This window comes from Perca fluviatilis, chromosome 17 (genome assembly GCF_010015445.1).
Source record: "Perca fluviatilis chromosome 17, GENO_Pfluv_1.0, whole genome shotgun sequence".
In the NCBI taxonomy this organism is placed as follows: domain Eukaryota; kingdom Metazoa; phylum Chordata; class Actinopteri; order Perciformes; family Percidae; genus Perca; species Perca fluviatilis.
In genome coordinates this window covers 31,814,605-31,829,248 of record NC_053128.1, presented here as the reverse complement: position 1 = coordinate 31,829,248, position 14,644 = coordinate 31,814,605, and the positions used below count along the sequence as shown (strand labels likewise).

Genomic DNA, 14,644 nt, shown 5'->3' with positions numbered 1-14,644 from the left:
AAGAGATATTTAAACAGATGTAATATCACACTGTATGTGTGTGTGTGTGTGTGTGTGTGTGTGTGTGTGTGTGTGTGTGTGTGTGTGTGTGTGTGCGTGTGCGTGTGTCAGTTTGTTCACAGGACTCACACCCTGTAAATTTTTATTTTATTCAACCTTTATTTAACCAGGTTAGTCTCATTGAGATATAAAATCTCTTTTTCAAGAGAGACCTGGCCAAGATAGCAGAACAAGTATGTTACATATCAAAACAATTTACAATCACAAAACAAACACAAAAGAGGCAAAGACATCTCAAGTGCATTTCAATTAAATTAAAGTACCATTAGTTAAAACATTTGCACGTGTGGATGGACTCATGTTCTATGCTATGGTTTTAACATAACCTTTAAAATCGTTTAAGGAAATTAGACACTGTAGTTTGAGTGTTTTCTGTAGGTCATTCCAAGTAGAAGGTGCAGCAAACATGAAAGCCTTTTTAAACATCTCTGTCCGGGCTTGAGGTACATTCAATGAAATAGTGTTATGGGACCGTAAACCATACTCTGTGTAAAAGAAAGAAATTCAGATATGTAACATGGGAGCCTGCCTAAAATGCCTTTGTATATGAACATATAAAGATGAGTAAGCCGGCGATTTGACAGAGAGGGCAAATTTAATGTGGAGTGAAGTATACAGTGATGAGTGAGGGGTCTGCAATTTGAAATGAACCTTAAAGCTCCCAGCATCCAACATCTGAAGACACTTTGATGGGGCATTCATGTACAACAGATCACCATAATCAATAATAGAGAGAAATGTGGCATCAACTAGCCTTTTTCTAGCAGAAAAAGTAAAACAAGATTTGTTCCTAAAGAAAAAACCTAGCTTCAATTTCAACTTTTTTACTAGGTTCTGTATATGAAGCTTAAAAGAAAGGTGATCATCAATTAAAAATCCTAAATATTTATAAGATGAAACTACCTCAATTGTTTTACCCTGATCAGTAACAATATTCAGGTCTAACTCCTTTTTCCTTGAGTTTGAAAAGACCATTACTTTGGTCTTCTCAGCATTAGGCACAAGCTTTAATTGATAAAGCTGTGCTTGCACTCTGTCGAAAGCAGTTTGCAAGCATTCATACACCTTCTTAATGGTAGCTGCACAACAATAAATAACAGTATCATCTGCATAAAAATGGAAAAATGCATGTTGGACATTTTCCCCCAGACAGTTTATAAAAATAGTGAATAAAAGTGGCCCCAGAATGGAGCCCTGGGGAACCCCTTTACAGATTGATAAATATTTTGACGTTAGGCCTTCAACTTGTGTAGCTTGAGTCCTATCAGCGAGGTAGTTGATAAACCAGCCCACAGAGTGCTCAGACATACCTATACTGATCAGTCTCTGAACTAGTATGCTATGGTCAACAGTGTCAAATGCTTTGGACAAATCAATGAACAGAGACACACAGTGTTTCTTATCATCAAGTGCTTTGACTATATCATTAATTACTTTTATGGCAGCAGTGGTAGTGCTGTGTTTTTTCCTGAAACCAGATTGATGCTTAGATAAAATTGACTGAGCATTTAAGTACTCTTTCACTTGATTACTAACCAAGGATTCCAACACTTTGGCCAATGCTGATAGTTTGGAAATGGGTCTGTAATTATTAGGCAAGGTTGGGTCACCTCCTTTCAAAAGTGGTAAAACATAAGCAGACTTCCATACCTTGGGAATTTTGTTTGTGATCAGTGAAAGATTAAAAAGATGAGTCAAAGGTTCAGCTAGGATATCTGCAGCTAATTTCAAGAAGAAAGGTTCTAAGTAATCGGGGCCCGCAGGTTTTCGAGGATTCAAATGTTTCAGGGCTTTATGAACATCAGCAACAGAGAAAGAGCTAAGACTAAAAATGTTTTCATCAGTAGTAAAGGTATCATTTACATGAACCAACACCGTAGGGGCAACAGAGTCAAACAAGAACCCAGATGAGATGAAATGCTCATTAAAACAATTTAACATTTCTACTTTGTCAGATATAGTCACACCATTCTTAACCAGAGACAACGGAAAACCTGTTTATTTAGTAGATGCAGATAATGACTTAGTTTTCCAGAATTGTTTTGGGTCATTTAGCTTCTCGGTCGTTTCAGATAGGTAAAATTCAGCCTTCGCTTCTCTAAACAGTGAAGTGAATCTGGTTCTCAACTGTCTGAAAACAAGCCAATCAGCGTCAGTATCTGATTTCCTTGCTTTTGCCCAGGCTATATTTCTCTCGTAGAGCAAATTAGATATCTCAGAAGTAAACCAGGGATTGTCCCGCCCCTTAATCCTAAATTTACAGATAGGTGCATGTCTATTCAGAATATCAAGAAAACTGTTCTGAAAGAAGGTCAGGGCTAATTCTACATCATCAATCAGGACAATTCTACTCCAGTCAAAATAAAATAAGTCATGTAAAAAACCCTGCTCAACAAACATTTTCATATTTCGCCTTTCAACAATACGAGGTGCAGACTTGGGCACCTTTGTGTCTCTAACAGGAGCAATCACACAGTGATCACTCAAATCATTTGCAAAAACACCTATTGCAGAGTACTTAAAAGTGACATTGGTAAGGATTAAATCAATGAGTGGTGATTTCTCTGGACATTTAGGATTTGGCCGAGTAGGGGTGTTAATTAATTGAGTCAAATTTAAATGATCACACTGCTCTTTAAAAGCATCTGATAGCGGCCTCAGCCAGTCCCAGTTTAGATCACCCACAACAATAGTGTCATTACAAAGAACTTGACTTAACAAATTTGATAGTGTAGATGAAGATTCATTTGATGCAGATGGAGTTCTATAATAACCAACCACCCTGACATAGTGGTCTTTGGAGACTTCAAGGTTTAAGGCCAAAAACTCAAATTGTTTACTCACTGATTTTGAGAGCATTAAACTAGAGTTAAATTTGCATTTGATATAAATAGCAACACCTCCCCACCTTTTTAGACGATCTGAGCGATACACATTATAACCATCGTTGCCAATATCTTTATCAAGGACAAATTTTGTCAACCAGGTTTCAGATAAAACAACAATGTCAGCATCAGATGACCTGACCCATAAATTAACCATATCCAGTTTGGACATTAAACTCTGAACATTTAGGTGAATAATACCTAGGCCAGACCTAGATTTAAAATCTGCAGGTGTATCACACAGCGTAAAACTATCACGTCCCGGATTAGGCTGAACATTTCCAGAGATTAATAATAAAATAATAACAGGGAGTCTGGACTTAGCTGATTTGTAGCAGAAAGTACCAGATCTAGAATGTAATGATATTAAAAAGGCAGGGAGTGAGTCTGCAGAGACAATGAACCAATCCTTCAAAATGGAGAGACAGTGAAGGTATAGTAGATTTGCAGCCTTGTAAACAAACATAAATGAGTGACTTGGCCCCTGGGATTTAAATTGGACAATGGGAAAGTTCTCAGGCCTCGAGACTACATAAGGGAACTGCATATGGATGGACTCATTCTCTGACTGCAGTTTGACAACCCCACTGTGAAGGGGGATCAGAAAGATAAACAAGGCTAGATAAAGCATCATTTTTAAAACACTAGACAGACAGCTTTGTGTAGCAAAAGGTGAAATAGATAACAATGCAGTGAGTAGTTAACAGGAGACCGGTGAGTTGAGGCAGGCGACAGCCCAATGGTGATGGAGGCAGCTAAGGCTGTAGCAGACGACAAGTCCAGTGATGAAGGCAGCTGAGACCTTAGCAGACAACAAGTGCGGTGGTGGTGGAGGCAGCTAAGGCTGTAGCAGACGACAAGTCCGGTGATGATAACAGATGACAGCCCAGAGATGGAGGCAGCTGAGGCTTTAGCCGGTGATAGACTGATGGTTGAGGTTGTATCCACTGAAGCTGCAGCAGATAATAGACTGGTGAGGTGGAGGGAGCTGCGGCCGTAGCAGGCAGGCCCTCTGAGGTGGTGATGATGAAGAGGTGGGTGCCACAGCTGAGGTAGGCAGTCAGCAGTTTGGTGGTAGAGGCCGTGGCTGGTGACAGCAAGCAGTGAGGGCTAAAACTGTCGCTAGTGGTAGCTAGCTAGTAGCGGCTATGAGTAAGCCACCTACTTTGCTGCAAGTAGTGCTAAGAGTAGTGCATAGAGTTGTTGCAGTTTTTGCCTATGACTAGTTTCTAGTTGTTAGTGATAGCTAGTAACAGAGCTTAAGTTTAAAGCAAGTGGAAGCTAGCTGATTCGTAGTGGAGTGAGGATTAGGCTAGAGGTGGAAATTGTAGTGTAGGCCAAGGCACAAAATGGCTACTAGCCCACAGCTAGCTAAGCTACACAGAAAGACTCCAGTAATTCCAGTTTGAAGACATTCACCAGTAAAACACAGTAATGTGCTTCAGATTTTCTCTCACCCATCCGAGGCAAACATACAGATGTACCTCTTGCTGTTCCAAAGAATGATGCAAACTGTGAGTCAGTAGTGCAGAGATACAGAGGCCCAAAAGTACCAGGAATCAAGCGAGTAAACTCCACAACGGAACACAGTAATCCACTCAGAATGCTTCAGAAGTCCATATGTTGTGATTTTCAAGGTTAAAATATTATTTAAAAGAGATGCCATTTCCAGACAAGAAACAAACAAAACAGGACAAACATAGTTTCTGCCATCTTGGATTGGGGTCCAACTGTTTATTGTGGACAAATGCCTCTGCCAAGAAACATACACAGACATAACATCTTTCAATTTATTCATAAATAGGCCAAGTATGAAAAAAAAACACCTTATCCGTGTCCTTTCCCGTTGGTTGTCCTGCAGATAACACAAACAAACCTGTCTATGTGCTGTTTCTATGTTTGTATAAGAAAACAGCAGCAAATCTTTTGATATTGTGGCCTCCATGTTTTCACGCACCTGATGCTCTAGGCTACGGCCAAACGTTGGTGGCAGTCATGCAACAAGTTGTTATGCCAAACCCCAATGTAACAGAAGAAGAAAAACACGCATCCTGGACATGTGAACTCTGGCAGTCGGAAAAACAATGTAATCACGGGGGGCGGTCCCTGTTATGCCCAGGTGGTATGAACGCAGCAGTAAAGTACGTGACCAGAGGTCGTGCACCACTCTATTTATTTCAACGCCCTACGACAAAGCGAAAACAGGAAGCATGGACGGGTTCGAGGGCAACCAGATACCAGGAGTCTCAGAGTGACAGTCAGTAAATTTACTGGGTTAAGATGAGTTCTTTTATGGTGAATGAAAGGCTCGATCCGACCAAGTAGGTCATTGAATCGTTGTGCAGACATTCTGAAGTATTCAAAGTGCTTCTTTTCTTCTCTTCGCCATTGTTTACCTTTTTCTTCTTCTTCTAGTCCGTAGAAATACCAAAGTCGGTAGCCTTTCCTCATTAGCGCCACCTCTGTTCAGGAGAAGACTGCAATTAGTGTTGCGACCACCACACACGAGTATAAACAGTTACAGTACAGATGCATTTGTCCGACACGACTGAAGCTTGGTGTCGTGACGTCATACAGCCATGGTTGATGCTCCACGCCCCTGACCAGCAGCTGATTGGACGAATGCGTGAGGTGGATCTGGCGAGTGTCATGGCGGCTCGTTGAGAATACGATCTCGTATTTTACAAAAATAGTTCACGAAACATGTTTCTGAAAACATTTTAAGCGAGAAATCGGCCATGCAGTTGCTGAATCTGTCTTCATTTAAGATCGACAAAGGTTAGATTGAAAGATTTTCGTCTACTTCTACTGGATAGTTGTGTCGCGTTCAACAGATTAATTTGCATAACGGTACAGATCCATTTGACCATGCACAATGCTTCTGCCCCACTGCGCTCCACTCTATTCCTATGGGTGACGTCAAGCGACTTCAACGTGTATGCAAAGCATTGGAAAAAAGCCATTCACCATAATTGCAAAAAGCTGGCCGATGCCCAGCTTTATGTAAATTAATCCGTTGAACGCAACGCAACTATCCAGTAGAAGTAGACGAAAATCTTTCAATCTAACCTTTGTCGATCTGAAATGAAGACAGATTCAGCAACTGCATGGCCTATTTCTCGCTTAAAATGTTTTCGGAAACACGTTTCGGTGAACTATTTTAGTACAATATGAGGTCGTATTCTCAACGAGCCGCCATGGCAGTCTGTTGAAATTCTCGAGTAGCCAGACCCACGTCACGCATTCGTCCAATCAGCTGCTGGTCAGGGGCATGGAGCATCAACCACGGCTGTATGACGTCACGTCACCATGCTTCAGTCGTGTCGGACAAATGGATCTGTACCGTAAAGCTGGGCATCGGCCAGCTTTTTGACACGCAGCATTTTTTCCAATGCAGCGCCGCCTTCCCGGAATGCTTTGCAGGCATGTTGAAGTCGCTTGACGTCACCCATAGGAATAGAGTGGAGCGCGGCACGACAGAAGCGTTGCACGGTCAAATGGATCTGTACCATAACAGTGCTCCCATGACGTCACACTGTCGCACAACAGAGTCGGGAACGGCGAGTATACCGGACACAAAATTACGAATCCCACTATGGCCATGCCAAGACCCGCCCTACGAAGCAGCTCAATTGGTTGGGGTTAGGCTTTTGACCTCAAGTGGTTAAGGTTATGTTTGGGTGGTTAACGTTAGGGGATTGGTCAGGGGATAGGACCTGTACATGTAAGCATGGACACCTGGCCAATAGTCTCTGACTTCTTGAATTGTGATGAAACAATATGAAGGAATTAGAGCCCGACCGATAAAGGATTTTTAAGGCCGATATCGATACAGATATTTAGTGATTTAAAAATCCGATACTCCGATATATCGGCCGATATATATATATTTTTTTAAATCCAGAAACACCTAACATTGGTTATTTGTAGTTATTTATGAGTCCTCACTAAAATAATATGATAATGCAGTTTAAAAATAAACTTGTTTGTTTTATTGTCACAACAGAACAGAGGAACATCAAACTATATTAAAGTTCTGATAAATAAAATGTAGAAAAATACAAACTTAAGATATGAAACTTAAAGTTCTTTGAACAAAAACACAATAACAACAAAAATCTAAGTGTTGCCAACAGGAACGTTGTAGAGCGCCCTCTGGTGGACAAACTATGCAACGCCAACACTCATAACATGGTTGAAGGGTGTTTCGTCCGTTTTTATTTTTTAAATATTCATTTATCGGCCATTATAAATGCCGATACTGATAGTTTGGAAAATGCCTGATATCTGTCAATAATATTGGCGATATATCGGTCGGGCTCTAGAAGGAATGAATGAATTAAATCTTTATTTTAAATGTTTAAAAGAAAAACATATATACATATAAAATGTATGAATGTATAACTAAAACATAAAACAAAACGTCAACATAACACTCACCAATCTGTAGAAGCCCTAGACGTATCAGGTCCTCCCCCCAGGCTTTACCACATCTAAATCGGTCCATCCATCCATCCATTCATCCATCCTCGTCCACTTATCCGGGGTCGCGGGGGCAGCAGCTCCAGCAGGGGACCCCAAACTTCCCTTTCCCGAGCCACATTAGCCAGCTCTGACTGGGGGATCCCCAGGCATTCCCAGGCCAGGGTGGAGATATAATCTCTCCACCCAGTCCTGGATCTTCCCCTGAGGCCTCTCCCCAGCTGGACGGACCTGGAACACCTCCCTAGGGGGGCACCCAGGGGGCATCCTTACCAGACGCGCAAACCACCTCAACTAGCTCCTTTTGACGCAAAGGAGTCAGCCTTTGCGTCAAAAGGAGGAAACCCATTTTGGCCGCTTGTACCCTGGATCTCGTCCTGTCGGTCATGACCCAGCCTTCATACCATAGGTGAGGGTAGGAACCAACATTGATCGGTAGATCAAAAGCTTTGCCTTCTGGCTCAGCTCTCTTTTCGTCACAGTCAAACAAGGTAAATCAAACAGACCATTTTAAAGAAGTACTACTCCAGTTTACATCCTACTTTATCTAGCTATTAAGATAAGGAAGAACACACAAAAACTAAAATCAAGCAGCATTAACATCAGTGTGATGTTCACTCTCCTTCCTCACTTCTGTTTTTTTTTTAAATAAATCTTTTGAATCTTTTTTTAAATTGCAACATATTTACACTTTGTTTGATCGATTCGTTCAGACAATTCCACAAAACCACCCCACATATCAAAATATACATTGAGCTTTGTCCGAGCATACTGTTGTTTCAAATTTAAATCCCCCTTCTCTATGTGGAAATACATGTAACCAGATGTAAAGGGTCAACTCAACATTATCTGTTGTCTTATGTGTGTCAAGACTTTTAAGTCTGTGTAATGTTTATTGACTCATTGTTGGCTGTAAAAAGCAACAAGTGATAGAAAACTCTGCTCATTTCTCTGTGACGGAGCAGTTTTAGTGAGGAAAGTTAAAAGGACAGAGACTGACTGACTCTAAACATGAACACTGTACTTTGTGGTGTTTCAGGAGGAAAAGTGCCTCAGTTATACTCTCATATCAGTTTCACATTTTCTCCGTCAGCTTTGTATGAAACCCTGGAATGAAGACAGGAAGAAAATACTTTGTTCATGTTAGTTTATTCATCATGTAAAGCTTCAGTTTGTTCACACATCCCATCAGTAAAGTCTGTTCAAAGACTCTTGTTTAATGATTTCATCAACAGATTCACTTCATCCACACAATCACTTTGTTTGAACCAGAATATCAGCTATGTAAAAGAGAAGAATGAGTTATTAATTATGATAACATTTGGTATGCCAAACAAATAAAAGTAAATCTAGATTTCTTTACAAATAAAATGTCAACATAAGTGAAAAAAAGATAAAAAAGCGCCAAAAACATCTCAACACGTCCAAAACGATGATAAAGGCAAAAAAGAAATGTCGAAAAACTGACAAAAAACATTGATGAAAGCATCAAAAACGTAAAAACAAGGAGAAGGAATATGTTGAAGAGTTAAAACAGAATTTAACCCTTAAATGACTTCTTTCTATTTCAGTTTACACAACTCAGCAGAGTCTCCATAACCATAAACCCAAACATTAAACCTTAGTCCAGCATACAGCGGCTGAGTGAATGTGGTCTGGACTCTGTGGAGGAGAGTCATGGTTTCAGAGACGCTGTAGAAGGACAGAAGACCTGCACTGTGATCCAGGTACACTCCTACTCTGGAGGACTCAGGACCTGAGACGGGAGTTTTGACTTTGTTGGACCAAAATGTATAACTGTTGTTGATACAATCTAACGCCCAAGATTTGTCATTTCGTCCAAATCCACATTCATCAAACCCCCCTGCTCTGCTGATATTCTTGTATGTGACTGCTACATCAACTCCTCCTCTCCCTCTCCTCTCCACCTCCCAGTAACAACGTCCAGTCAGACTCTCTCTACTCAGGACCTGCCACCAGTTAGTGAATCCGTCTGGGTGAATAGAATAAGACTGTTTTTGACTCAATGTTGCTTTCCTGTTCCCCTCAGATAATAACAGCCGTGTGTTTGCTGTGATTGGATCCAGTGTGATTTCACGTGAATATTTTAAGAATCCAGCTCTGGTCTTGGGCTCTGGTTGTGGCAGTAAAACATTCACTTCAGTCCCTGTCAGTGAGACGTTTGTCCACTTCTCTCTCAGGACGTCCTGTAGTTTATCTCTGACTTCTGACACGGCTGCTGTCACGTCCTCAAAGCAGCTCAGAGGACAGATATGGATGCTGGATGTAGATTGGCTGAGTGGTGACAGTGAGGGGTAGTTGTGTAGAAACTGGTTGTGATCCTCTGTGTGTGAGAGCTTCTTCAGCTCAGCGTCTTTCCTCTTCAGCTCAGTGATCTCCTGCTCCAGCTTCTCCTGAAGCTCTTTGACTCGACTCACTTCACTTTTCTGCTGGGATCTGACCTGCTGCTTCACATCAGAGCTTCTTTTCTCCAGGAGACGGATCAGCTCAGTGAAGATCTTCTCGCTGTCCTCCACTGCTTTATCAGCAGAGGGATTGATGGCCTCCGCCTGCTGTTGAAGCAGCTTCACATCTTCCTCTCTGTCCTGGATTCTCTGCTGGATGTTTTGTCGACTCCCCTCGAGCTCTCTCTGCCTCTCAGCTCTCTCTGCTGCAGCTGAGACTGTGTACGTGGCCGCCTTATGTTCATCCACAGAGCAGAGATTACAGATAAGCTGCTGATCAGTACCGCAGAACATCTTCATCACCTCATCATGACGAGAGCAGCGTTCTCCTGAAGCTTCTTGGACGGCTCCACCAGCTTGTGTTTCTTGAATGTCTCTGATTCAAAATGAAGCTGAAGGTGTTTATCACATAAAGAAGCCAGACATTGCAGACAGGACTTCTGTGCTTTGAGTTTTCTCCCGGTGCAGACATCACAGGCCACATCTTCAGGTCCAGCATAGCAGTGATCAGCAGGAGCAGCTTGGAGTCCAGTCTTCTTCAGCTCCTCCACTAAATCTGCTAACATGGTGCTTTTCAGCAGGACAGGCCTCGGTGTGAACTTCTTCCTGCACTGAGGGCAGCTGTAGATGTACTACGATCCTCTTCATCCCAGTGGCTTTTAATACAGTTCATGCAGTAGCTGTGTCCACAGGGAGTAGTCACCGGATCCTTCAGTAGATCCAGACAGATGGAACAAGAGAAGGTTTCCCGGTCCAGCTGAACTCCTTTCTGCTCCATTTCACCTCTCGCTCAGACAATGACTGTCTGAGTCTCACTTGCTGAGAACAGCAGTTATAACAGTTGATAACTCCTCCCAAACAGCATGTGTTTGGGAGGAGTTATCAAGATTAGCTTCATTCCTAAAATAGGAGCGCTTAGTGTTGCAATGCCTATACTACCATTATTATGCCAGGAAAAGATTTTTGTATGTCCCAATACATAGTAGACTATGTCAAAAATACTTCCTAATGCAACCTTTCGCATTTTGTGTATGTGCATTATATTATAATCATTGAACACATAAAAGGTATTTATGTCTTTTTGTTTTGAATATTTACTGAATTGGTGCTATGATTTTGCTCTAATTCATTGGGTTGTCTGACGCGGTACCATGGTAACAACAGCCCCCAGGGTTTGGTGATGTTGCGTCTCTTGTAAGATAACGTCTTGTTCCGTCATCCAGATGCGACAGCCGTCGCGCAGACAGGCAGTCGGCAGCTGCCTTCAGTTCCTACCCATAATGGGTTATTTTTTACCCAACTGCTGGGTTAAAAGGGACCAACTAATTTCTGGGTTATTTCAACCAGGAGTTGGGTCAAAAATAACCTAACTTGGGTTACTATGCCAGTATGTCTTATTTCAGACTGTTTGTTATTTATTTAAGGGGGCCACCAAAGAGTTTTGGGACCTTTAGTCAAAATAGACCGACCCTCCCTTCACCAGTAATACATTTTGGATGACCCTACAAAATGATATGGGAAAAAAAGGGATGACCCTGCCCAACAATTTATTGTACTGGTTTGCATTTGGCAAAGACATACAGATGGACATTGGTGTTTTTACAGCCATGAAATACGCAACTAAACCTTTGCATTCTCATCTGGCGCATCACACTCCTCTGTTATGACCTCCTCTGACATTGTTGTGGAAACTAAATGCACACTTCCTGCATTACTTCAAATACTAAGTTACTCATCTAGTGCGCAGTGGTTTATGGGATGAGTAGTTCCTTCGCTCTAAAATGACGATATGTACATATGTTGTATGCTTATGAGTCACGTACCGTCTGGTTAGCCCAAAGGCATGGTCTAAAACTCTTTATGTATGGATTTTTCCAGATGTCAATGGGAGAAATGAATGAGATATGAATGGGAAATTTACTTCCAGAACCCAAGGTCTCTCAGAGGAGGGCGGGACTGTTGAGCTCTATTCCAGAACAACTGCAGGCGGGGGGTGTTCTTCTTCTCCGGGGTAGAGAGGGAAAGAGGTGTTTCTTCTTCCTCTTCTTCTGAATTTCTGGCAGACTGATGTGTATGTTATATGGGGCAAGGGTTTAATGCATGAACTTATTTCTTCTATTTCTTAGTTAACATATCCATGTTTAGAGCGTGTGTCACTTTATTTCTCCTACAAATACTGGTGATACTGTTTTATCATAATGTACACAACACACAAGTGTGATTGTTCATATTATAAACTATATTGACATGATAATATAACTCCGTAAAATACACCCCTCCAACAAAAATACATCATATATATTTATATATAGAGAGAAAAAAAAAAAAAAAAAAAAAAAAAAAAAGCAACCATATAACGCAGAAAATGGTTACTCTCTGAAAAAATAACACATAATTTTAACCCAACACATAAAACCAGAAACTGGGTTGAAGAAATAACCCAGGAGTTTTTAGTGTGTACACAACAGTCGGCTCTATAGCCTAGTTTCTTAAAATATGGAAACTATTATACTAAGATAATGTTTTTAAATTACCTTTCTACGTGTAGTCAGTGAGTTTGACATAAAGAAATTGAGACATATTGTGCTTTAAGCTTTTATCTATTAGGATTTAAATAAACTATGCACAAAAGAATTGTGTTTGGTAGATTATTTCTTTGTTGTAACAAAGCTTCTTGGCAATAAGTCTTATATCTTTGGAAAGCCTGATTATTTCCCTTTTAAATGGTCCCACATTTGTGAGGAACTTGCATTTGTGGGATGAGCAACAGAGCTGAGTATGTGAGTTGTGCCCATGAAAAATTTGCCAAATCTTCTCTGACACTGCCAAACAGCTTTTCTTTGTTGACTCGTGTTTGGTGTGTTTGGTTCACAATTTATTCATTAACAAACAGGAGCCTCAGTAGCGTGTGGAAGAACCATACACAGCCACAACAGCCTGGCACCTCCTCCTCGTGCTGGTCACCAGCCTGGTCACACACTGCTGTGGTATGGCATCCCATTCTTCAACCAGCATTAGTCACAAGTCAGCCAACATGGTTGTGTTGGTCACTCTGTACCAAACAGCACCCCCAAGCTGATCCCACAAGAGTTCAATGGGGTTGAGGTCAGGACTACTGGAAGGTCCTTCCATCCTCTCCACTCCCAAATTCTGGAGGTAGTCTCTGATAAACCCCGCTCTGTGGGGACGAGCGTTTTATCTTGGAGGACAGGGTTTGGTCACTGATTGCAATAGCAACAGCAAACAAAAGCTGTTTGGCATTGTCAGATACCATTTGGCAAATCTTTCATGGGACCCACATACTCAGCTCTCTTACAAATGTGGCACCATTTAAAATGGAAATAATCAAGCTTTCCAATAGCATAAGATGTATTGGAAAGAATCATTGTTACAACAAAGACATAATCTACCAAACATAAATTTCTTTATTTTTGTGAACAGTTTAGTTTGAGCTCTGATGCAAAACCAGCAGTGATATGCAGTTGTACTTCCTGTTGTGTTTGTTACACCCATCTGCAAACTGTAGCTCTGACGGTAAAATAAAATATGTGCACAGAGTGGAGCTGGCTGTGTTTGAGAGCAGGAAGAGGAGGGAGGAGTTATCAAGCTTTGTTCATTCCTGGAAGAGGATCGCTTTGAGAGAGATACTGGGTGTGTTTTAATGCCCATACTACCATTAGTATGACAGGAAAATATTTAGTTTTTCCCCAATGCATAGTATGTCAAATATATGTCCTAATGCTTCCGGCTGCATTTTGCAGAATGCAAGCCAGCGTGCTTTCTGATCCACAATCCTCTGTGCAGCATATCTGAGCAAGAGGCTCAAAGTTCAAGCTGCAATGTTATCACAGAGTTTTAATTCAATTCACTTTTATTTATAGTAACAAATCATAACAAGAGTTATCTCAAGACACTTTACAGATAGAGTAGGTCTAGACCACATTCTATAATTTACAAAGACCCAACAATTCCAGTAATTCCCACAAGAGCAAGCATTTAGTGCTCTGGTGGAAAAAAAACTCCCTTTATATATAGATTTATTTATTTGATTAGGACAATGCACATTAATCAACATTTCTGTAAATGCGCCAGTGTTAGCCAATCGGCTAATTTTCAACTGTAGTCCTAGTTGCATGCATGTCTTTATGGTGGGAAGAAACCGGAGCACCCGGAGAAAACCACGCAATTTAGGGAGAAACCTCAGACAGACTCAGACTCTTGGTAGGCGGTGTCTGACAGTGACGGTTGGGGGTGTGATGAACAGTGGCAATAATAATTACACTAAAGATAATGGAACTATGACTAGAAATAGTAGTTGTAGTAGTTCATGGTGTAGCAGGGTGTAGCAGGGCACTGCAGGGCATAACATGACGTAGCAGGGCACTGCACAGCATAGCAGGACATAGCAGGGCATAGCAGGGCACTGCATAGTGTAACGGGTGTAGCAGGGCATAGCAGGGCGCGCTGAGCAGGACCACAGCGATTAAAGAAAAATATATACTTTATATCCATGATTTATCAGTATTTATCCTCCACCCTGAGGACACCTTTAAGCATGTTTACACTGGACCACAGCCTGTTTTTAGTCAAACAAACACCAAAGTTATTGTTCAAGTGTGTCTGTCTGTTCTCTTGTTTAAAATGAAAAGAATTATAAAAAATGTATCTGAAAAAAAACATTGAAAACGTTGGAAAATGTATCAAAAATCAACAAAAGCCTTGAATGTGTCAAAAGCGTTTTCAAAACTCATC

At 41.2% G+C, this 14,644-nt stretch overlaps 1 pseudogene; it reads right to left on the bottom strand.

Annotated features, from left to right (window-relative positions):
- Nucleotides 1–8,942: 8,942 nt before the first annotated feature.
- LOC120545813 lies at nt 8,943–10,680 on the bottom strand (annotated as a pseudogene).
- Nucleotides 10,681–14,644: the final 3,964 nt, after the last annotated feature.